At 42.8% G+C, this 23,265-nt stretch overlaps 1 pseudogene; it reads right to left on the bottom strand.

Moving 5' to 3' along the window:
- Window positions 1–9,062: 9,062 nt before the first annotated feature.
- Window positions 9,063–15,632, bottom strand: LOC147441583 (uncharacterized; annotated as a pseudogene).
- Between the last annotated feature and the right edge of the window lie 7,633 nt (window positions 15,633–23,265).

The following is a 23,265-nucleotide window of genomic DNA, read 5'->3' on the forward strand; positions in this document are numbered from 1 at the left end:
TCACTTTCTGATGTCCCGTCCTCACTCCCTTCTTGGATGATACTAGGTATGGCTAACGGTCTATGGTTCATGTGGGGTGGATGAACTTGCGTGGGAAACATTGTGTCATGAATTTTGACATGCATGGGTTTTGGTTCTAGTTTCCTTTGAGTCTCCTCCACTAAACCTCTTAGATGTTTCACCTGCTCAATCTCGTCTACTGGGTTTGGGTACATCCCAATCTTCTTTTTACGATTCTTCCCTTTTTGCCCCTGCGGTTTATCTTGGGGGTCTTGGATTGGATTTGGAAACACTTGTGGTGTTTTTAGAGGCTCTTTATGGTTTTCTCTTATTCGGTTTTCATTTGGTTCCATGTTACGGTTTTCTTTGTCGGTCTTTCCCTTTGTGGTATTGGTTCTAGTCTCCATTGTCTCGATTGAATCTGAATCATCCTCGAGGTCATTCATATATACGGGGTCATCTCCTGTTCCTATGTTTGTTTTGGAACTTGGCTTTGAATTTCCTGTATTCTGCGACCTCTTCCTTCGTGTCTTCTTTTTCTTTGCTTGGACAACTGACGCGGTATCTCTCTATTCGAGGATATGGCCTGGCCCTTGAAGCATGCACCGTGTAATTGCATAAGCGGGTGCGACGGGTGGTATTGGCGATGTCACACTAGCAATTTCTACCAAATTTAGGGGTGTGATTTTAGGCGCATTTGGGTTATAGGGGCATTGGGCAATCAAGTGATCTATGCCACAACGATTACATGTGAGTATTGGCATTGCAGACGTTCTCCCTTGATTCATTTGCATTTGTGCAGCATTCTTTTGCAGTCTAATAGGGCACTCCGTTGCCCGATGTGGTCCACCACACTTGTAGCATTGAAGAGGTGGCCTCCTAGCCTGGGTGTTGATATTTTGACCTCTGGATGCGAGTGCAGTAGCTTGATAAACCGGCTTGACTTGCCCCCAACAATCTTCCATGTAGTATATAGGACACTCTTCCAATGTATCAAGTCTGTAGGCAATACTAGTGTCTATTTCATCCTCACAGCCATCTGCATAAGCATTAGATGGCTCGCAACCCACTTGGTTCATAGGGGCAACTCTTGGATGCGGGGGCTGCGGTCCTAGCACAGGAGGTGGTAGCAGTGTAGCTTGTACAACATTTTGAGATCTAGGGATCATGTGTTGCGGTAGTTGCTCAACAGGTGGAGCAGGCATCAATACAGGAGCTCGAGGCGCATCCGTCCAGGCTACAGGTGGTCTATTTTCCATCATACGTTTGATCATTAAACAATCCTTAGCTTGGTGACCATACCTACCACATGCGTTGCAAGTTCCATTAAATTTTACTCTAAACGTAGGGAACTCACTAGTGCTATGTGGACCTAAGCAAATGGAACACCATTGTTGCTCCCTTCTTGGATACATGTGACTATTTTGAGGGGGTCGATTATCCTTAAGAGACTCTTGGATTGCCTTGGTGAGGTCTGTCAAGAATGTCTCAAATACCTTTGGCTCATTGGTAATGGGCTTTGCAGTCATGGGTTCATACTCAATGGCTTGTGAGCTAGTGGATCTCGTGTCAGTAGACACCCTCATGCCTGCTATCATCAAGTTGTCCTCTAATTGGATTGCATTGGCAGTGACATCTTCCCAGGTTGTGATACCTCTAATCACTAGTCCATTATAGATTCCTTCATTCCTCAACCCTCGAATGAATCGATCAAGCAGTTGGTTATTGTTGAAGCGCTCATTTACAGGGCAGCGAGAGTTTAAGTGCTTTAGACGACTAATGAAGTCCCTTACTGACTCTCCTTCCTTACATTCGGCCTTTTGTAGCTGAGATGCTACACCCCAAAGCACACCTTCTCGTATGTACTCCTTTAGAAACAACCTTCCAAGGGTAGGGTAGATTGTTTTCTCGTCCACCCTTAGGGTTCTATACCAATCTCCAGCCTTCCCACTTAATGTCAAGCTTAAGGCATTGCACTTATGTAGTTTGTTGTGTTCCCCTAAGGAATCACATACTTGTTCAAACACTTCAATGTGTTTTCTAGCATCTTCGTCCCCATTGAATTTTTGTGTGAGTTTGGCAATTTGTACTGCCTTACTTCTAGGCTCTCTATCAGATGCATGACGCATATTTTCCGCGATAGATCGACCTATGGTTTGAGCAAACACTGCCAAGTCACCTATGTGAGGAGGCAGGGCCGGTGGAGGTACTCTTGGAATCATATGTGGGAGAGGGATGGGTACCGGTCTTGGCATATTTGTGGATGATGCAGGATATGGAACATAACCGGGCATAGGTCCACTCGGATAAGGGCTAGGGAGCGGCACTCGAGGAGCATAAACAAGTGGTACAATTGGAGGTGTGGGGGCCATGTGTGCATAAGGGGCTAGAGGCACATAAGATCGAGGCCCCATATTAGGTACTACGACACTAGGTAGTGGCACTGCGCTAACCGTAGATGTCATCGGTACATTCTCTGTCAGGTCTATCCCTAGAGTGAGCACTGTGTTTTCCTTAGTAGAGGGTTGAGCCAAGTTAGGGAAGCTAAAGTTGTGGCTCGGAGGCTCAGATTGCATAAAGACCCCAGGTGAAATGACGTAAGATGGGTCCATGGGACTCATTAGAGGAGTCTCCATTCGTGATAGAGTAGGCTGTTGAGCCTTTCTCGTATCCAGAAATCTCATGGGGCCAGTTGAGAGTATATTTACCCCTCGGTTTTGCCTTTCTGATTGAATAATGCCATGGATAACATTACAGATCATTTTCTGTTGATCTTCGATGCTCGTGGCACTAGAGGTGGATCATACAATCTCTATCCATCCTACATGGTAGGCGTGACCAGAGTGTAGATCCGTCAACACCTCAGTGTGGAGGTCGTATGTCCAATGATCATTAATGAACAATCCTTCTAGAGTCGACGTGTTAACGGTTTCTTGTGAGGTAGAAGCAATGTTGCTCCCCGTGGTTTTACTTGTCACCAATGGTACTCTAGAGGGAACTTCTGAAGGAGGCAGCTCAACAGGGCCTTCTTGGTAAGAAGTTGGTAGGATATCCACATGGACACTCTTTGGGGGTGTGGGGTCCACGTGCGATATGAAAGGAGAGTCCACTTCCCCACCCCCTTCGTGTGCTTCATTTGCATCAGGTTCCGAGCGAGTAGCTCTACCTAATGTTTCCATGAAATGGCTAAACATACTAGTACTAGGCTGTGGAGCTTCGGGAGGTGCATGGCCTTCTCTTTCAGTGTTTTGGGTAGGGTATGCTTCCATGATTTTTGAGTTGGAGGAGGAATCACTAGTGGCTATTTTAGGGTCTTGGGTGGTGCTACCTTGTGTCCCCGCTAAGGGTCTAGAGCCTATCGTGGATGGGTAATTGGCGTCCGTATGAACAGAGGCACCCTCAATATGCTCATGTTCTAGCACCCGCCCAGAGCGTAAGTGCATGTGCTTTTGATACCATAAGGTGTCAAAAAGCTGCTCTAGGAGGCCTTGTGACTAGTTTTTTGCGTGTTTTTTTGTTTGTTTTTTTGCTAGATTTTTTAGAGCGTGTCGTGGAATGGGCCGTGTGATAGCTCGAAACGAGCGTATCGCTAGGAGGGACGCGTTGTGCCTTACAGCCCACCGTTTGGTTCTATTTTGCTCCAGAAAAGCTCGAAACAGTCTTTTCCTAGCTGGGGAACTAGGCTCCAAATAGCAAGTCCTAGTGTGCAATGAAGGAGAGGAGAGTGTAGGACTTATCCCACATTCCTCACTCCCTCCTTGTGAGTCTAGCCTATATATATAGGAGTGAGACTACTCTATATCATAAGACAGAGACAGAGTCTGGGCCTGGGCTTGGGCTTGGGCTTGGGATTGGGATTGGGTCAAACGATCCCGATCTCACTTTTATACAAACCAACCCGTCTGTTTTTATGATCTCCCCCTCACTCACGTTTTTATTTGTTGATTTTCTTTTTTTTCTTGGATATTATTTGGTACGCGTTTTGGTGCGCGTTGACCTCACCTAACTATTTATTGTCTCACCTACCTACTGACCTGCTAATCAGTGGTTCACCTAATTACTAACCTACTTAATTAACTAACTGTGCGCCTAACTGTGCACAAACCAGAAAACACAGAAAATGCAGAAAATCGAAACTTGACAGAACTGTGCAGTGCAAACCAGAAAATGTAAAAAACGTAGAAACGCCAGAAATGCTAACTGTGTAAGCTGAAATTTGAGCTTAATAGAACTAGCAAAACAGAGCTTAACAGAACACAGAAAACTTGAATGCAGTCAACAACATTGTGTCTTTCTCTACTGTTTTTGCATAACAACAATAATCAAACTTAAGCCGCGTCTTTCCTACATAAAAAAAAGCTTCAATACAATTTACAGGTCGCCATTGGAGCTTCACGCGCAGCAGCTCCCCGGCAACGGTGCCAAAAATGTCAAGCCTAGGGACTTGCTACGCGCCGTGTGTGAGCCACAAAGGCTCCTAGCACACAGCCATACAACAGACAAGCTCACAAGGAAGAATGGTGTGTCACTCACCTTCTTGCGTAGTTGCGAATGAAGGATTCCCGCGCTGTGAAGAAGAGGGAGACGCCGCTACACGACGCTCAACCGCCTCGCCGTCGTCGTGACGCCTCAACGCTCAATCACACACACACTCTCACACTCTCTCTCTCTCACACGTACACACACACACACAAGGAGATGGTGAAGGAGAAGGTGGAGATGGAGCAAGAGCGGCTTCTATTGCACAATGAGAGAATGAGTAAAAATTAGGTTTAGTGGCTTTTATATGAGCTCACCCCATTCACACTTGGGCGCCCATACTTAGCCAACTAACTCCTTGAATATTCTAGTTAGAGTGCGCCTGTCATCGGCGATCACCCTTACCCTGTTCCTATTGGTCCGACAAGCCCAATACCTGACACTAAATAATACAACGTTTATAGATCATAGGGTGTCCGTGTGCCATGAGGGTTAACAATGAATCTTCGATAATGTCCGCAGTGTCCCATGAAGGATTGCACTTGTTTCCCATTAGTAGGCCTGGGTAGGTCTCCAATGACTTTGAATTTGTCTAGGTCTGTGGTTATGCCATTTCTTGAGACAATGTGTGCTAAGATGCGGCCTTGCTTAACCATGGATACACAATTTTTTGGGTTCAGACAGATTCGATATGTCCTGCATTTTTCAAAGACCTTTAGCAAATGGTCAGTATGCTCCTCTCGTAGAAGAGAGGGTACACAAAGATCATCCATGTAAATTTCTAAGAATATTCTTAGGTATTCCTTGAATGCGTGCGTCATTAACCTTTGGAAAGTGACTCGGGCATTAGTTAAGCCAAACGGCATAGCTCGATACGCATAAATTCCCCATTCTGTGGCAAATGCTGTTTTGTGTTGATCCTCCCTTGCTATTGCCAGTTGGTTGTATCTTGAAAACCCATCCAGAAAGGAATAAGCCCGTTTTCTGGCCACCCGCTCAAGTACATGCTCTATGATTGGCAAGGGATAATTATCCCTTATGGTGACTGCATTTACCTTTTTGAGATTTACACACACTCACAGTTTTCGATTCTTTTTGGGAACTACCACAATGGGTGACACCCAATCTGTATGTTTGATTTTATAGATGAATTCAGCTCCCATCAGATTATCAATCTCCTCTTTGATTCGTTTAGCAAATGTGTCATTATATGTATAAGGACGTTGTTTGATAGGTTTTGCATCCGATTTCAAAGGAATTGTATGTTTGCATATCGATGGATAAACTCCTTTGAGGTCTTTATAGGACCAAGCAAATACATCTTTATACTTCTTGAGAAGTTGGGTTAGTTGTTCTTCCTCTTCAGGCTCTAAATCGTTAGCTATATAGACCGGCTGAGGCTTTTCACATGGTTCTGCGAGGTCTATCTTTTTTGCATTTTCAGGCCCATCGTAAGATTCTTGGTTGGTTCTTTCCGTGACTACTGGTGTCATGATTATTTTTCTGTCCTGGATAGTAAATTTCCGATAGTGTGATGGTACATTCATGTTTTCCTTTTCTGACTCCCCTTTACCATCACTATCTTCTTTAGTAGTCCATATCTCACGTAAGGACCGTTTAAGTTCTTGGTATTTCTGTTTATGCTCCAATTTGGTCCACTCTTGGTCTTACTCTTGGTCTTTTGTTGTTTGTGTTTTTTATTTTTGAGATTTTTGTGATTTTGTTTCGGTTTTAGCTTTTCGTACCTGTTTTGTTTCCTCTGGCGTTCTTTCTTTTTGATCTTTTGAGAATCCTCCTGATATTTGATTTTTAACACAATCTCTGCTTTTACAAGCATCAAATAGTGAGTTTTACCTTTTATCTTGGGCATCGGGTTCTCTCTCACTTTGTTTCCTACTCGTTTCCTCCTATAGCGTTCCTGGCGTCTAGGATGTTGATTAGCAAAATCATAAAACTTGATATTCTTGGTTTCATTTCCACGCTCACTTGAGGTGTCTGAACACTCATTATCTGCCTCATCATTTACTTCCAAATGTTCAGAGGAGTTGTAAAACTCTTCTTGTTCTGGTGGTTCTACCGTCTCATCTTCTCCAGGTATGACACTTACCGTGTAATAGGGTAACACATCATAGCCATCCTTATCGCAAAATTTTGTTGTTGGACTATCTGTAATGGTACAGACATCCAATGTTGCTAGTATGTGTTCCCATTCTAGAGGTTCCAAGGCATCTTCAGGGAAAGGTTCCGGAATATACTCCTTGTCTTCTATCTCTCTTTCTAAGATGCATTCCTCTCTTCTTAAGCTTCCACAATGTGAAGCTCCGCACATCCATAGCTCTTTTGGTTGTCGTAACCATGGTAGAAATTCTGATCCTGCTACTATAGTTGAATCAAACTCTTCCACAGGTGTTTGGTTCACATCTTTGTAACTATGTTCTTTCAGATGTATTTTAGTTGTTGTCTCGCCATGTCTGAGATATATGTGGTCATAACCCCAATCTTGGACCATCTTCAATTGTCGCATGAATGGTCATCCCAAGATGATCTTATAATTGTTCTTTTTGTCAAAATCGACTATTGCAAATGTATGCTCATACTCGATTCTACACGATGTGACAATCACTTTTTCTAAGAGTCCTAGAGGCTTCTCCATGAACCCATCTGCCAATTGCAGTTTCATTCTGGTATCCCTCAAAGCTAGTTTTCCCTATTTTTTCCAGATTTCCTTGGTGGCGATAGCAACTCCCGCTCCACTGTCAAGAATAGCTTTGGAAACTACTCCTTGATATTCTACTGGTAGCGTGGTGTTTCCATCTTCCCCTTTGCAATACTCTCCAACCTTGTTCAATGGTACTGGCCTAGTGTTTAATTGAGGCCTGTCCAACTCTCTGATCCCTTCCTGTAGCTTCAAGGTGGGTTCTTTTGCTCCAAATTTTTCTAGGCATTTACCTACTGTGGTCCACATGTTTGGTTGTAACCTTAGGAGTTCTGCCAATGTGATTGTGCATGCCACTGGAGTGGACAACAACTCAATAAATCCTTGCGAATCCATCACTTTGTTAGAAGAAAGTCTTTGAGATGGGATTGCTCTCACTTCCGACTAAGCTTCATACTCTCCTAGGTAAGAGGGTAAAGTTTTCAGTGAGTCTGGTTGGCTGTGTCCCGAACTAATTGATCCTTGGTCTCCCCCTTGTGAATGTATCTCAAATTTCATTTGTGACCATGCCTCAAATTCCTCAATAGGAGGTAAGATCGCATTCTTTTCTTTTCTCGTTCCATCCATGTGGTTACTCATCCTATTAGCCTCGTTGGCCTCACGGATTTGCTTTCACAGATCGTCTAGACCGTTACAATCCTTACCCATTTCTGCCAATATTTTAGGCTGGAACCCGTCACTTGTCCCATTTGTGGTATTTGGCACTATGATAGACTCTCCTCTGGACTCGTAGGCATTAGTGAGTCTTTCCTTTGTTTCCACATGTTTTTCTAAAGTTGGTTGGATAGGGGTTGGAGCTGGTGCCTCATGCCAATTTGCAGGGTTACCCAGCGGGTCTTCCATCAATGATTGACCTGTTTCGATCATCTTTTTACACATATCCAACCTCTGTTTTTCTATTTCTGCATATGGATAAGTCATCCACCTTTGCTCTTGGGTTTGGTTTTTTTTAAGTCTAGCTTCATAAGCTTTTAGAAGTGCATCCAACTGCTCATTTACCTTGTCAGCTAGTACAGATCCTCCTAATCCTGCACTTTTGGGCTCTGCTATTTCCTTGGGTGCTATGGTTGTTGTGGTGTGTGAGCTTAAGCTAGCTAGATCCTCTAACCGCTCCAATATATCCTTTGTATGTTTTAACTCCTCGGATAGAGCTGTTTTCTCTCGTTCCTTCCTGGCTTTCCTACGCGCCTTTCTAGCTTTCCAAGTGCTTCTCGGATTTCTTGTTTCTGAACTTTGGGCGTCGGTTTTTGGTTCTTCAACTATGGGTTCGTTCGTCCTTCTTTGAGCTTGGGCTCGTGTTACCGCTGTAATGGGGTTGATCAGGAAAGGCTTAGACAGATTCTGCATATTCTCTGATAATTGCCTAACACTTAACCAAACACCAATACAGGACTACACAGTATGTATGCACTTCAAACCTTCAGATACTTCATCGACAAGATCAAAGGGAATACATATATCTCATATTTATACTCAAGATTTCATCAGTTATTCATCAGACATAGATCAGAATTAGAACAGACAATAGACAGATAGATATAACTACCGCCTTCCATTTCCCATCATCATCACAAACATCAGCGTCATACCCTTACTTCCTTACATCATCGAAGATCACAAAAGATACAAAAGCCCCTACGAAAAGTTACATCCTTTCACATAATGTCTTTTCCTACTTACTTCCTAATAGGTTTCTGATTATCTCCTGAGCTGACTCTGACCTGATGACTTCCTGATTGGAATCTGGAGTCATCCTGACAGTTCCCTGACTGCATATTAATTATGGTAAAGGTCCCCTTTACCACCTGGCACACCCGGTGGTACCAAAAAGAAACTTTTTGGCGACCTGAACCCACAATTCCCTTGATCACTCCTTTTGTTCAACCTCCAGCACACCATCTTCTTCAATAAGCATTTCTTCAACTTTGTCCTCCACATTTTGCAATTCTGTATCTCTCTGATCATCTACTATCAGCTGTTGCAAGCTTTCTTCTTCATTAATCTGCGCCTGCTGCATCAGATTTGTTTCAGATACAGTCTTCTCCTTTTCTGCAACCACACTGTTTTGCCCCTGATCTGCAATCTCTTCAGAAAACATTTCCAATTCTTGATTATCTTTTTCCACATGCTGTGCAATTGTATCCACTAAAGTATCCAACATTGGAGTCTTTAGTACATCATCTTCCTGAACACCCTCTTTTCCAATCTGTTTGCTGTCCTGTGACTGTTGCTCAAGGAGAGAGTTATATTTTTCATGTAACTCCTCATACTGAAATTTCAGTAACTCATACTCCTCCTTGTTTTCTTCTTTGGAAAATATTTCATATGGTTTAGACATCACTTCTTCTAGCCTGACTCCCAGATTTTGCCAAATTTGTTCTCCCTGCTTCCGCAGTTGAGCCTTCATGTCTTCAACCTCCTCAGGTGACAAGTACCATCCATCAATTGACAACTCATCATCTGTGCATTCTCTAATTTGCTTTTCCACATCTTTACAGGCTGCCACTCTATTCAGCAGAACCCTGTTGTCTGCTTCTAAAGCTACATTAGTATTTGCTAAATTCCCCAACTCCATAGTCAATACTGCTTTCCACTCATTCTGCCACACTTTGTACATTTTTGCATTGCTCTCTCTTCTGTGCAAATGACCCTGAAACATCTTTAACTTTTCTTCCATTTTCTGATTTTGCTCTGATGCTGCCTTGAGCTTCTCCTGCAACTCTTCAATTTCCTCCACTGTCATTGTCTTTTTACTCAACTGCCTTGCCAATTCTTCTTTCTTCTCCACAAGTTTTCCATTTGTCCACTCCAAAAGTACACTGTTCATGTTCTGCTGCTCCACAAACTCCTTTAATATCTATACAGACTCTAAGGCTTTTGAGTATGTAACATCTTGAAAAAATTGTTTAACAAGAGACTGTTTGATATCCTCTTGCTTCTTTCCACTCTCAGTCTCCTTGGTCTGCACGACATCTAACCTTCTTTTCTTCAACTTGATGGAACGCTTCACCGGAGTTGTCTGAGCCCCCACAAGCTTTATCTGTCCATCTTCCTCTTCAGCCCAGAATTTTGGAATCTCTACATCTGTATTCAACCCCATAGTTTCTATACATTCACCATGTGAATACTTTGCTGACCACATACTCTTATATATGGCTGTCTTGGACTCATGATACTTCTTTGTCTTCATTTCCCTGTCAATCATCTGCTCAGAATCCAACAGTTCATGCTGCCCAAATACTTCCTGACTGTGTCCTTCCTGTTTGTCAGCCACTTGTCTTGACCCTGATGGTGTCATTGCCCTCAATACACCATTACTCTTTACATGCATGAAAATTGCAGCAATCAAAGGCCCCACTTTTGTACTTCTCTGCACTCTTTTCTTTTCTTTGAAAAATACCTCTGAATGTATTCTTTCATACAACATTGTTGCCCATCCAAATCTCTTACCCTTCTCTGCCATGCTGAGAATTGCATAATTCTCTCTTGATATGTAATCCAACTTCACCAATAACATGACCCTTTCCAAAAACCATTTTATTTGCTGCAATCTCTCTGCACCAGACACATTTTTCAAAGCAAAATAATTGCAAGTACCTTCACTCTTCCCGAATTCTGCATCCATGTCCTCCTCAGATGCTTTGTCCACCGCATTATCAATTCCTTCAGGCAATCCAAATACTGTCGCCACTAATGCTGCTGACAAGTAAACTCCGTGTCCCACCAATCCATTACAATCTATAAGTTGCGCCATCATCATGCCTGTTTGAGTCGTGAAACGCCAATGTGTCCATGGAAACTGTGCATACTCCAATAGCTGAATAGACTGCAGCCATCGTGCATGTTTGGGTTGGAAGGAATCGATCTCCACCTTAAAATCCATGAGATGATGCTCTGTTGCTTGTGTGGCCTTCATTTGAAGCGGTGTCGGCTGCTGTACATCCTCTTCCTCATTGTCGATCTCCACCATTGTTCCAGGGCTTGGCCTTGCCGATCTCAGCCCCCTCCTTTGCACCATCGCTTCAAAATCTGCAGCTTCTCTAGCTAACGACGGTGTACGCTCGGCTTGCTCTTCACCTAGCAACACACTCTTTCTCTTCTGCATGGTGGGCACTAACGTTGACGCACTATTACTTGAGATGTCAAGTCCTCTGTCAGTTTGAAAACACGAAAACGTGGTCTCACACTCCACCTTCACTTCTCTATTCATAATACCTCGTACCCCTAAATCGAGAAAATATATTCCCACCTCATTTTGACACTCTTTTTGAGGAACCTCCCCTTCAAATAATTTCAACCGATACCCATTCAGTGGTTTTCCATACTGGTTCCCAACTTCATCCTGTAACACAAAAGTTCCTGGCCCTCTGACTTCTGCTATCTGATAAGGCCCTACATATCTCAGCTTGAGTTTCCCTGGTCTTGGCCCCAACTTACTGTTATATACCATGACCCAATCTCCTTTTTTAAAAAATTTGAACTTAATGTGTCGAGACACCCATGCTTTCCTTCTGTTCTGCACTGCTTCTGCCAAATAAGCACTCAGAATCCTATCCTCCTCCAATTTCAACAAGGATTCCTCCCTGAAAGGTATAGACTCTTCTGGAGACAGTCTATGCTCAGCTGCAATTCTCAGACTAGGAACTACAAATTCCATTGGTACTACTGTTTCTAGTCCATATACTAGCCTGAAAGGTGTCTGACCTATTGTCACCTTGAAAGCTGTCCTGAAAGCCCACAAAGCAGAATCAAGCTTTGTATCCCAATCCTTCCTATTGTCCTCCACAATCTTCTTCAAAATTCTGATCAGGATCTTATTAGTACTCTCTGCCTGTCCATTTGCTTGTGGATAATACACTGTAGACTTCTTGTGTATTATCAGGTGTGACTCAGTCAACTTCTTGATCACTTTGTTGAGGAAATGTACTCCTTGATCTGAAACCAATTCCACAGGACACCCAAATCTGGTCATAATATTCCTATAGAGGAATCTTGCCACACTACCTGCAGTATTATCCCTTAGTGCCACTGCTTCAACCCATTTTGTTGCATAATCAGTAGCCACCAGAATATATCTGTTTTGAGTATTTCTTGCAGAAGGAATAATAGGTCCCATGAAATCCAACCCCCACTTTTGAAAAGGTTCAAGTGGTACCATTGGTTGCAAAGGCATCCTATCTCCATCATTTGGCCTTCCATCCCTCTGACAGACCAAACACTGCCTGCAATAGTTGTAAGCATCCTTATGAATACTTGGCCACCATAACCCTGCCTGAAATACTTTTCTAGCAGTTACTTCATGAGAAAAGTGTCCTCCAGCATTGCCCCAATGAGCCTCTGAAAGAACTGCCTTTTGTTCGGCTTTCCCTGAAACACACCTTCTGATCACCTGATCTATTCCTTTCTTGTATAACATTCCTGATATTACCATAAATGATCTGCTCCTCAATGCCAATCTCTTCCTTCTATCTGAAGTCATCTCTTCTGGAAAAAAACCCTCCACCAAGAACTGAAACATCTCATCATACCAATCTTTTGCTATCAGACCTGTCGCCACCTGAAACAGTCCTGCATCAAGTAATTCATCAGGCACTCCATCTGGTGGTTCTCCTGTCTTCAATCTGCTCAAGTAATCTGCAATGGCATGCTCTTTCCCCGGTGTATGCACCACACTATAGTCAAATTCCTGAAGTAAAAGAACCCATCTTGCCAACCTGCCTGACAACTGTGGTTTATTAACCATATAGATCAAAGCTTGATGATCCACATGAAACACCACCTTATTGGCCAACAAGTAATGCCTCAACTTCTTCAATGCATAAACCATGCCTAAACCTTCTCTTTCAATTACTGAATAGTTCCTTTCAGCAAAGGATAGCACCCTGCTTGCATAATAGATAGGTCTAAACCATCCCTTCTCACTCTCTTGCATCACGACTGCTCCCACTGCACAATGACTTGCATCCACAAATATATGGAATGGCAAATTCCAATCTGGAGAAATTAGAATTGGTGCCACCACCAACATCTTCTTCAATAATTCAAAGGCCTTTTGCTGATCAGTAGACCATAAGAATGGTACATCCTTCTTGGTAAGCTTTGTCAGTGATTGACAAACATATGCCAAATACCTCAAAAATCTGTTATGCCACTTTACTTGTCCCAAAAACCTTGACAACTGCTTCAAGTTCTTAGGTACTGGTGCCTTCAAAATTGCCTCCACCTTCCTGGAATCAATGGCAATCCCTTCTTTTGATATCACATGTCCCAAAAGAATCCCACTGCTTACTGCAAATGCACACTTTTCAGGGTTCAAAGAAAGTCTAGCTTCCCTGCACTTCTGCAAACAGAGCCTGAGATGTCCCAAATGCTCATCTTTTCTCCCAAAAACACTGAAATCATCCAGGAACACCCTCATAAAAGTTGTCAAGAAAGGAGCAAACACTTGCTGAACCCACTTTTGAAAAGTAGGAGGTGCATTTTTCAATCCAAACCCCATCACATTGTAAGCAAACACTCCCCATTCTGTAATAAAGGCTGTTTTTTCTCTGTCCTCCACTGCCATCCTGATCTGATTATAGCCACTAAAACCATCCAAAAAGCTATACATTTCATGTCCTGCAACCGCATCCAACATTGTATCACAATATGGAAGTGGAAAAGGATCAGTCAGTGTGGCAACATTCAGCTTCCTCCAATCCACACAAACCCTGATCTTCCCATTCTTCTTTGGAACAACCACTATTGGAGATAACCATGTCACCTTGTCAACCGGGTAAATGAAACCTACTGCCAAAAGCTTGTCCAATTCCTCTTTCACCTGCTTAGCATAACTTGGGTTTAATCTGTATCTTTGTTGTACCACTGGGACTGCATCAGCCTTCAGGTTGATCCTGTGTTCACAAAAAGTTGGATCCACTCCTTTCATGTCACTGTAGTGCCAGGCAAATACATCCTTGTATTCCCTGAGTAAACCCTGCAGTCCTCTTTTAAAATTCTGATCCAGATTGACACTGACCCTGACCTTCTGAGAATTCCCCTCTGCTCCTAGATCCATGTCTTCCAAATCATCTTCCCTTACCCTTGAACTTTTTGAAAGATATTCCTCAAAATCTTTCTTTGCCCTGATCTCTACCTGTTTCTATTCTGCCTCCAAATCAGATCCTTCAGGAAACAGCTTTCTCTTGCCCAATTTTTTCTTCAATTTCTCCACCTTGGGATCATTAGCTACATATTTCTCTGCAATATTTTGTACATCCACTTCAAATATTGGAATGACAAAAGAATTTACCCTCAAAAACTCCTCTTCCTCATCTTCTTCCAATTCTGGAGCCATATTGATTGTTTCTGCATGCAAAGGTCTGCAATCAGGTGGAAGTATTTTGCTGGCCACCATCTTCATTCTCACCTTTTTCTTGCCCTATCTCAATATCACATAATCTGCTCCCCAATGTTGCTTGACTTTTGCTACTCTAAGCCAAGGTCTCCCAAGAATCATAGGATATGACTGAGAAGACTTTTCCAACTGCAACACCACAAAATTGACTTTAAACTTGAGACTTCCAATCTCAATTTCCTTATTCCTGACAATCCCTAATGGCTGGATCCTCCTCTGATCTGCCATTTTCACATGAAATGGTGCCGGATCCCAACAGGTAATGTTCATCTTCCTGCATGTTTCCTCTGGAAGTACATTCACTCCTGATCCTCCATCAATCAACACTCCTGGCATAAATATCTACTCCATCTTTACACTGATCACTGGAACTTTGTAATCAACATCTGCAGGTTGCATTTCTGCTACCTCAATCTCCTGATCCGGATCTTCATCTATCTGTAAGTCAATCGGATACTTTCCCCCATACTGTTGTTGTAACTTCTGCATGAATTGGTCTGCAAAGCTTGGTACCAAACTCAAAATCTGCCTCAAACTGATCTGAGTAGGTGCTTCCATTAATGCATCAAAAAACTCCTCAGACATCTTGACTGCAGCTTTCTTCTGTACAATCAGCGCCTGATCATGTCCTTTACCAACTCCTTCCTGTATTCTGTCCGCCGGATACCTTACTATTGCCTCAAGGACTTCCTGAGTTTCCCTTCTTTTATCCTCCTGTCGCTTGTTCACTTTATTTATCTCCTTCAATACTCCCATTCTAATCTGGTCCTGAACCTTCCATTCGATTGGTTGTTGCTCTTCTTTTTTCTGAACCTTATCCCCCTTTACCTTTCCTGATGACCTGGTTACCACCATAGCTCCAGGAACATTATCCCCCTCTTTAACTCCTTCAATCGAGACACACTCTGTAGAATCACATTGGAACAGGTTGCTTGATTCCCCTCTTCCACAGCAGCGCTCATTAGGCATCCAGGCCCTATCAGGCTCCACTTTGGCATTCATCAGGAACTCTTCAGATTCCTGTTCTTCTTCTTCCAACATGAAAACATTTAACTGTGCAGGAGGCCTTTGTTGAGGTTGGCCGCCTTTATTATTATATTGTACTATAGGGATCCCCCTCTCACTCCTGTGTTTGCACCACAGGGTGCATTCAGGTCCCTGTTTGTGCCCTTGTGTTCCACAATAGGTACACGGTAAATTTCCTCCCATTCTGTCCTGATTCCTTTGATTACCCCAGCCTTCTTGGGCTTGAAGTCTCTGAATAGGACCTGAATTTCCCCAGTTTCTAAAATTCTGTGGCCTTCCCTGAGGCCCTCCTGCAATCATGACATTCGCTGCAGGTGGATTCATTCTTTGCTGCACCCTTTCTGGAATGCGTCCCCGATAATTTGGATTGTACCAACATCTTTCATCACTATGGCCAAACACTTGACATGTTTGACAATAAGGCCTCTCTGGCATACCCAGTTTTGTAAGACCCAAATTCTTCAATTGACTGACAATCATCTGACTGATGTCTTCTTTTCCAGGAACTATCTGCTCCCTGCTTTTACCCTTTTTCTCTTTGTCCTTCTCCTGCCTGGAGGATTTCTTCTTTTTCTTCTTACTTTTCTTCTTCTTTTTCTTTTTCTCTGACCAATCATCATCTTCTTCATCAGAATCCTTTTCAGACTCTGAGTCTTCCTCATCTGAGGAGTCATCTGTTTCTTCATCATCTTCTTCATCCTCTGAATTCGATTCTTCCCTTTTGGAAGATTTCTTTCTCTTCTCAAGGCTTCCATACCTTCTTTCTGCCCTTGTGGCTGCTTCCACCAACTCATTGAAATCTGCTTCATTGTTGATCACTCCTCTTCTTGCTACTAAACTGCGCAGCTCCAGATTCAATCCTCTACAAAAATAATCGCCCAACTGTTCAAATGATGGCCTCTGTGCTGCCAACAATCTGTTGTTGAGGTTTCTAAATTTCTGAGCATAGTCTTCCACTAGCAATTTTCTTTGCTTCATCTTTCTCATTTTGATCAAGATATCCTCAGGGGTCTTTTCCTCCCTGAATCTTGCCAAAAATATGTTTCTTAATGCTTCATATGTTGGAAAAGCTGCAATACCATACTGCATAAACCAAGACATTGCCTTCCCCTGCAATGTGGCAGCAAAATGCTCCTTCTTGGTAGCATCATTATGGATCACATTGTATCCACTTGCCATCCACCTGGTCTCAAACTGCCCCACATGACTGTCAGCATCCTCCTTGGATTTCCCACTGAACTTAGCCGCCCCCACTTTTGGGTTGGGTACTGGTTGAGCCATCACTACAGGTTGTGGTTGGAGTTGATTCACTGGTACTGGTACCGGTACTTGTCCTTGATTTATTTGTCTCAAAGGGTCAAATGGTAATGGTGGTGTGTGTGTTTGAAACTGCAGCCTTCTTGGTCTAAAAACCTGATTGACTGCTAATGCTCCCACAAACCTTTGCAGGTTCAGATTAGAAATCTCCTCATTCTGTTGCTCAAAATCTTCGGTATTGCCAGAAGAAGTACTACTTTGCCTTTCAGGAGTTGACGGTTGAGTGCCTTCCTCCTCTTCTTCTATTGCTGCGGATGAACCTACTCCTTGCCTGCTATGAAAACGTGTCCAATAAGGATGTTGTGCAGACTGGCGACCATCCTCCTCTTCACTCATACATTAAGTCGGCTTGCCAGTTGCTTGTCGCCTGAGAGCGTACTTCCTCCAAAGTTCCAAGTATCTCCTGAGTTGCCGGATGTTCACAAACGACCAACTTACAGGGAGATCATATATGCCAACCGGATGAATGCACCAGAAGAGGATCACCACTTTGATTCTAATACACTTCTGCACATCCCTAGGCAATTGTGGAAAGTACTCCCGCAGAAAAATTCTGTCGTACTCTTGCTTTTCTTCTTCCTCTGTTACCCAATTGAGAAATCTGATTAGCAAATCATTTCCTTCTTCCTCTTCTGACTCCCAATGTCGAAATTCATATAGCAGGTCTGTAACATCCTCCTCTGTCATCAGAAACACTTCAGTCCTCTACGCCACAGGTAAGGAACAGATCCAAAACATTTTGCAGGATCGCCAAAGTGTAATGGGGTTGATCACGAAAGGCTTAGACAGATTCTGCATATTCTCTGATAATTGCCTAACACTTAACCAACCACCAATAGAGGACTACACAGTATGTATGCACTTCAAACCTTCAGATACTTCATCGACAAGATAAAAGGGAATACATATATCTCATATTAATACTCAGGATTTCATCAATTATTCATCAGACATAGATCAGAATCAGAACAGACAATAGACAGATAGATATAACTGCCGCCTTCCATTTCCCATCATCATCACACACATCAGCATCATCCCCTTACTTCCTTACATCATCGAAGATCACAAAAGATACAAAAGCCCCTACGAAAAGTTACATCCTTTCACATAATGTCTTTTCCTACTTACTTCCTAATAGGTTTCTCATTATCTCCTGAGTTGACTCTGACCTGATGACTTCCTGATTGGAATCTGAAGTCATCCTGACAGTTCCCTGACTGCATATTAATTATGGTAAAGGTCCCCTTTACCAACTGCCTCTATGGGTATGATTGTTTCATTTTCTGACCCTCCACTGGAAGGTACTGTTTCTAGCATGTTCAAGGTGGTTTTTGCTCCTTTGCTTGGGTTTTTAGGGCAATCCGGAATCAAATGATTAATTCCACATTCTGGGCAATACGCATTGACTCTAAGGATTTCATCATGGGGAGAGTCTCTCAGCCAATGGTCTCCACCACACTTGTAGCAAGGTCCCTTGGGTTGTTGAGGTGCTCCTTGAGCTCCTCTTTGTTGGTAAGCATGTCTCTGTCCGCCCATGCCTCCATTGGCTATGAACAACAATGTTCGTTCATCTAAGCTATATCTTCCTTTTCCTGCTGCCTGTGCAGCAGCTGGTGGTCCTGTATTTCCTATCATGCTCCATGGTTCTGGTGTTGAGGATTCTTCCGGTGGATAATGGATTCTTCCGGTGGATAATCCATTGGGGTCTTCATAAAATACATGCATAGGCACCAAAGCCTTATCCTCTGATTCAGTTACTGTTGGTGTGTATCTTATACCAACTGGTCGTAATCCTTGTAGGGGTGGTTGTTGCCCCAACACCGGTTGTGGTCTTTCTACACCTACAGGTCCTGGTAGGTTGCCTGCTTGATATCTAGGCATCGGTGAAACTTGAGGGGAAGCTATCGGAGCTTGGGGAGCGTAAGGTCTCTTTCTCACATATCCCTTGTTATAATAACATTCCTCGGTCCCATGGTTTGTCCATTTTTGTTCAATAGCACACCACTTGGGCTGTTTAGCCTGAGGTTTGGCGTACAAGTTGATTTTTTTAGCACTTCATCTACAAGTTGCTCCTGGTTTACAGCTAATTCTCCTTTTGGTGTTGTCTTAGAAGACTTACTTCCACTTTGTTGTGAAGACGAATCGTCATCAAGGTCCTTCAACTTCCCCTCTTTGTAGACCACACAATTATCCACAAGGTAAAGAGCCTCCTTGGTCAACTAATTCAACGTCATGCTCCTCTTCATATGTAAGTATTTCTGGAGATCCTCATTCCTTAGTCCTTGGATAAATATCAACATAAGTCTGGACTGAGTTGGCAGTTCTTCCACAGGGTAGAACTTAAAATATCTTTTTAGTCTTAGGGCTGCCTTTCGTACAAATTCTCCATCTTTCTGTTTGAATTTATGGATCTGTGAGACGGTATTATGAGCTATTCCCCTTTGTGAGAATTCCTTGATAAACTCGTCAAACACTTCCTCCATGGACTCAAAGTCTCTACGCTCTAAAGAGTCAAACCAAGTGGCAGCATCATCCTCTAGGGTTAGTCCAAACCTTGCAAATTGGGTAGGAAAATCGAACACCTCTTCGGCTCTAATTACACGCACAAAGGCTGCTACATGATCTCTTGGGTATCTGCTTCTTGTGTATTTCTTGTTTACCCATTTTTGCACTTGAGAAGGTCTAATTCTCCGATGATCTACAAACCTCATCATTGGATCTCCCTGTCCTAATCGATATACCTCCTCAGGTCTTCTGTAATAGGTTGGTTCCCCTCCCAGTGGTGCTCCTAAGCCATAATTTCTAACGGTTCTTGCTGGAGGTGGTTCATCTCTTTGAACTCGTTCTATGGGTAGTCCTCCAGGCTCTGTTGACCCTTGAGTATTTGGCTTACTCTCTCCTTGATACATTGAATAGAGTGGTGGTTTGTAATAGGACTTATTTTCCAAAGTTTTGATGAATATTTTTTGTTTAGAGTACATTTTGTTCATTCCAGTGTGTTTCCAAAGTATAGGATTTCATTTTAATAGTTCCCGTGAAGTTTCAAATTTTGACCCGAGACACCCCTCGGGAGCCGGTTTCGAGGGTACTATGGTCAAAAATTTGGGAAAGCTTTGTATGTAGCACTTGTAGCCCTCGACACAAGGAAAAATAATGTTTCTTTGTGTTTTTGTTGGTTCGTGCATTTTGATGCCCGTTTCAGCCTGTAGATTAGAGAAAAAGTGAGAAAATGCTGTTTTAGACTGTTTTGGTGAAAAGTGCTGACTTGCAGGTAAATTTTCGGGCAAACTGAGCAGCATATGGATTTTTCGCGTGTCACAACTTTTGAAGAGCTCGATGAGACGAACAAATTCATGTGAGACAAACCCGGTCAAATTTTGAACCGTTTGGGAGTTATGGCTCGCGGAAAATGGCCAAAAAAAGTTTCTAAAATTGCTAACTTGCGAGTTTGGGTTGTGTTTTGTGGTTCTTATGCATTTGAATGCAGGACATCTCTTTTCGGAACCTATTTTGGACCGCTTTTGCTAAAGACTAACAGAAGGAAGAAAATAGCCACCTTTTGGCCTCGCGTGAAGAAGACAGCCTGTGGAGAAGGAGGCTATTCTACAGTGAAGTCGCCTTGTGATTGAGATTGAGAGTGAGAGTGAGATTAAGAGTGCGATTGAGAACTGTGCACATATTGAGAGTGAGATAGCTCGGGGGTGGTCGGGAGGTTGATACGAGCTACGCTCTTCCTGTACTTGGGAATTGATTTCAATATACATCTCTGATTTCCTGCGTCTACTTTGTGTACTTGCAAATTTATGTTATTCAGTTGTTGTATTCCCGTGTCTCGTCACATGGTTCTTGCAAATCCCTTAGCCCTCGTCCCGCTTGATAACCATCCCGGTTTCGGTCTTGTTCCATTGTTGCACTCTGTCAAAGACATGCCTGCAATGATGGCTGGTTTGCCAGTTGGTCTTGGTTGTTGAATGCTTGCAGTCGGGTGGAATGTGAGGTAGCGTCATACTCATCTGAAAAAGGATTCATTGACTTGCTTGGGGTGTAGGTGGCTCTTGGCACTTCCTCAGGGGCATAAGCTGCTGCTCCTAGACCTGTCGCCCTTTCTACTTCCTCTGGGAGAATACGTTGGTATTCTCGCACGTATCTATCAACAAAAACTAACCCTTCCCTGTAGCAGTTTCATAAGAGAATAAGTAAAGAACCTTGTCTTTGCTTAATTTGTTTACGTATGGTTCTTTGCTGCGAAAGTAAGAGACTATACCCTCACTCTCATGCTTGTAGATTCCCAAGCTCTCGTTATAAGTTGGAACCCTGGTTGTTTTCTTATCATACATAAAAATAGCTCCGAGCCGATCAATGTTTGGTGGCGGACCTTGAGCTTCTGAAACCATTTTCCCTTTCGCTACGTTATCTCCATATCTGTTGTAATCTTCAGGGTTACTAACTATTAGATAGTGGTTCCCCTTTTCGTCTCAGAATCTATCTCCATCATCATATACTCGGATTATCTCCAATCTCTGAGTTGGTTGCTCTTCGATACAAATGCACTTGCATCCTCGATAGTCAGAATAGACTAGGGCTCCCCTCGAATTTGTTCCCTCTAAGAAGATCACAGTGAGCTTGGAATCATTCAAAGGATTTTGGGAGGTGCTTCCTCCTCCCATAGGTCCATCATAGGTGAAACCTCCTGGCTGTTGACTACCCATCATGAAGAAATATTTGTCTGACGAAGTGTCAGTATAACTACCTTCCGCAATAATCGGTGCTAGCGGATCTAGCCTTGCCTGAGTTACACTCTCTTCGGTGGACACTAAGCTACCTTGGTCACCTGCCACCTTCTGGTCTCTAACAATGTATCTTCCTGATCTTAAATTCATCAAACTTATCAATGCAATTTATCACAAATCCAACCACTCACCTGGCAAAGTGTCAGTTTCTGCACAACTTCTTGCTTTGTTTTGTTGAATATACCTGTACACAAGCGTTTTAATTTCGTCAATCGAGTCAAAGAATTTATCTCCTAGAGGTTATCTTAGTAATGACTGGTATAACTGAAGAGTTAATCTCAACCACTACTATATTTTATACACTGCTGATGTTCTGGATTAGGTCTGCTAATCTGAAACTGTACTTCCCTCGGATGTTAGTCAATTTACGCAAAAAAGTATGAATTTAGTCTTTGCTTCATCAAATGGGCAAACAAGGTCCAAATTCACTTCTGAAAGAAGTTCTGGGACCCTTAAGCCAAATGGAATCTCACTGTCTATGCCCAGTCAAATTTTATTTGCAGTATGCCCCAATAGACATCCTATGCGTAGGATGTCTCTTGCTTTGTTTTGCCTAGATTTTTGCACTATGGTTTCCCCTTGTTGTACTGAGCCTACATCTGCTTTTACTTTTTGATTTGGACACCTATTAGCTGGTCAATGAGTCAAAAATCTGTTCCAACAGCCTGTTGCTGATATTGATAAGTCTAATCAACTCCAAATTGGACCAAAGTTGACTAGGAGGCTTGCCTTAGGCTATAAAACACCTTACTATGCTCACTGTCAAAGTCTGGCTTCAATTTCTTGCAATAGACATCCTACGCGTAGGATGTCTTTTTCATCAGAATGGCTTCAAAATCAAAGCCCAGGCTCCCCTTGAGTTGCTGATCACTTTGGTACACTCACAATTTGGTTTGGAGTCCAAAATCACTCAAAAGACATCCTACGTGTAGAATGTCTTTTTGGCCTGTTTGAGCCCAGACTTGTCCCACAGTTTCCCTTTGATGTCAGTAACCCAGTGGTATGCTTAGATTTTGGTTTGGATTTCAAAAGTCCCAAATTTCAGTTGTTCTTGCCTTTTTCAGTCAAAAGTGCTAAAGTCCACTTTGAACCCAATTTTCTCACCCAAATGAGGAGAAACCCCTTTCAGTCACTCAATATATCATGCAAGACATGCTCATGCAGCCATCGTATGGTTTTGGTCTCAAAATAATGTTTTGGCACAAATTGGGTAGGATGTCTGGCAATTTCAGTCTATCTGGCCTTATCCTGTCAAGATATGGCCAAATTTCCACTTTCCAGTTGAAATTTGGCCATATCTTGACAGGATAAGGCCAGATAGACTGAAATTGCAAGACATCCTACCCAATTTGTGCCAAAACATTATTTTGAGACCAAAACCATAAGATGGCTGCATGAGCCTTCTGAACACACTGGTCAACTCAAAATCCCAAAATTCCTCCTAGATTAGCCTGTAGACATCCTACGCGTAGGATGTCTCCTGGATTAAAATTAATTATTTTTTTTGATTGGAATGCTCGTGATGCTCTGTAGATTTA

Source organism: Adiantum capillus-veneris, chromosome 15 (genome assembly GCF_014529385.1).
Source record: "Adiantum capillus-veneris isolate H3 chromosome 15, ASM1452938v2, whole genome shotgun sequence".
Lineage (NCBI taxonomy): Eukaryota > Viridiplantae > Streptophyta > Polypodiopsida > Polypodiales > Pteridaceae > Adiantum > Adiantum capillus-veneris.